This window comes from Dromaius novaehollandiae, chromosome 3, assembly GCF_036370855.1.
Source record: "Dromaius novaehollandiae isolate bDroNov1 chromosome 3, bDroNov1.hap1, whole genome shotgun sequence".
Lineage (NCBI taxonomy): Eukaryota > Metazoa > Chordata > Aves > Casuariiformes > Dromaiidae > Dromaius > Dromaius novaehollandiae.
This window is the reverse complement of record NC_088100.1, coordinates 95,618,121-95,621,116: the sequence shown is the minus strand read 5'-3', so window position 1 is coordinate 95,621,116 and position 2,996 is coordinate 95,618,121.

Genomic DNA, 2,996 nt, shown 5'->3' with positions numbered 1-2,996 from the left:
CATGACTACTGAATGATGCTATCTTTCTGAACACAAGTGATGTCCCTTCCGAGCCCCCGATGAATAATACATATGGATTCATTTTTAACTGTGGCTGTTAAGAGTTATACTTTAGCTCTGCCAGTAAGGGCTTGTAGACTTTAAAGATAAGAGATGACAGTTCTAATCCTGTTTTTCTATAAATAAGTAGTTTATGTAACAGCTTTATCTGCTGTACTGTGAATAGGAGTACTCTGACACTATCTGTCCTCAAGCACATACCTGAAACCTCTTAACAGGTCAAATATGCAAACAGTAAAGCCAAAGTCCTCAACGTACATCAGATCAGACAACTCCAAAAAGAGGTAGATACCCCATTGTCAGACCATGCACCAACTTACGCGTTTCTGCTACTTTGGTAATGGTGGGAGGGAAAACCACCCAAACTAAAATTTGGTTGTCCTATATATGTGCCTTGCGGCTCTTGGCAAGAGCACAATTTTGGAATGCAGCTTTTAAGTACAGGAAATTTTTTCATCCTTGTTCTAATTCTTCTGCTACCTTCTTCCCTCCTTACAAAACCAATGCATTTCTGTTCCTAATCCTGCCTAATACAGACAGATGAAGTGAGCCAGATCCTTTTGTTGTTTAAAACAAACATGAGATTCAGCTAAAATGTTATAAGTAATCACAAAACTACTGATAATCTTAAGACAAATAAGATAGTTGTGCTGAAGAGCCTAAAGGAGGCAAAACAGAACAACCTGGGGCTGAGAAAACAACTATGACAAAATCTTCAAAGATTTGGATTTGTTTTCATCATAAAAAAGTGTAAGAGAGCTTTCTAATGAATAAAAGATCTTCCATATATACTGAGGGAAATTGAGAAAAATTGACTTCATTTTTAGCAAAGAGATTTATGTTGAATATAAGGAGGCATGTTCTAGCAGGTAGAACAGAGGGACACTGGACCAGGCTGTCTAGAAGTATGGAATCTCATTCATCAGTAACTTAAAGGAGAGGCTAAACAACCTGAGAATAGTTTCAAGCTTGCTGGTCTTGCATGAGCATTGGAGGTTGGAGTGTACTCTCTCTTAGCCTCCCTTCCAATCCCATAATCCTATTATTTAATGTGCATGCACAGTATTTCCAGTTGTAGTGCATATCTTACTCTCAGCTTGGTTTTTGCCAAGTTTTCACCAAAGAGTTTGTTTTACTAAGCAGGTGAGAATCAATATTGTTACAAGTGAAGGCATGAAACAAACAGACTTTGCTGAGGTCAGTCAACAGTCCATTTTGAGATGTATATATGTGGAACTAAACCATTCTCCTCAAGCCCTCCCTTACCTCTATTACACTATTTTATAGCTTGATCATCTTTTTCCTTGCTTTAACTATTCACTTGCATTTTCTTTACTTATTCAAATATTCATGTGCATTTGCATGTGACTTTATTTTAAAAGCCTTCTATTCTTTTGGAAGATTTCTTGGTTTTGCCTTATTCCATGTTATTTTTGGAAGATATTTCACTACCATGTCAAAGTTGGTGGCTGTTTTCTCAGTTCACTAGTGTGATTTCAGTCATCAATAGAATGATGTTCACAAAAATGCAGGCAGCAAGTATCCCATTTACCAGAGGAAAGTTGCCACCAGGGACAGAATCTAGCCTACTTTGATGATGGCTTCAGAAAGGTCAGTAAGTGTCATGTTTTTGTTTTGTTTGCTTTTCAGAAAGAGCAAATCATCTAGAAGTGTGAAGAAGCTTTCCACTATAGCTTCCCTTCACCATGTAGTATGCTAAAATGAATCATATGGGTTCTTTTCTACTACATTGAGTTGCACAACCTTATGTAGGAGGTGAGACAAGGATACATGTAGTTCAAGATGCCAACAGAGATGCAAGAAACTTCAAGACATACTTAAATTCTTATTTAAATCATTGAAATAGCATACAAATAAAGGACAGTGTTCTTTGAGATTGTCTTTGGGTTTGCTTCAGGATAGATGAGCACTGTCAATGGTGGTTTGGGGATTTTGTGGGGGAGTGTTCTTTTTTTTTTTTTTTTTTTTTTTGAATGATATGCCATGAAATATTTAGCTGTGATCTTGACTTCACTACTGAGGGGGAAAGAACATGCATTCAAGTGTTTTACTAAATAAGGTGCTCTTGTTAATTTATCATACACAAGCAGACTCAAGAGTACAGTGCAAAAAGCAAAATAACTGTATTTTATTGTGGGTGAAATAGACCTGATCTGGAAATATCCTTAAGCATGTGTATAATTTTAAGTGCTCTGGAAAACCCATTGGATTCAGCATTGCAACTTGCATCTTAAAGTTCATTAAATGTCTTCCTGAATCAGTGCCTATAATGGCAAATCTAAGAGATGCTTTCTTTCCTTTTTGCAAATGAGTTCTGTGAATTTTTATGATTCAAATGTATGGGCACATTGAAACCTTTGCAAAACTGTCTTTGAACTTTGCACAATGGTCTCTAACTCACAGTTTTGCAAATAGCTGTGTATTATTTGATAAGCATGCCTATCCTACCATTACAATTTGTGCTAAATCCTACCGATGTCACTGGTGTTACAATGGAGAAGAATCTGGCCCAGGAGGTCAACAAATAGTAGTGCAATGTACTCTGGGCCTCTGATCTGATGAGGAAATGTTAAGTTAATACTCTGGGGTCTTGCTCTGGTTGCATGCTGGTTTTGCACAGGAGTCATTGCATCAGCTTCTTTGAATATGCACCTGATTGACAACAGTTGTACAGTATGTGAAATCAGAATCAACCTTGTTCTTTCTTATTGCGTATTTGGATAAAAAAATAAATGTTTATTGTAAAGAGAAAACGTTGTTAAATTTCAGTCACTTTTAAACAGCAGGATTCAACGACTAACACAAGCCAGATCCTGGTCAAACAGGGCATAAAGCAGCATGAGTTTAACAACACAGTGTTAAAAATGAGTCACGTAATTAACAGAGGCACAGAGCGATTAGTACAAACCAGAATA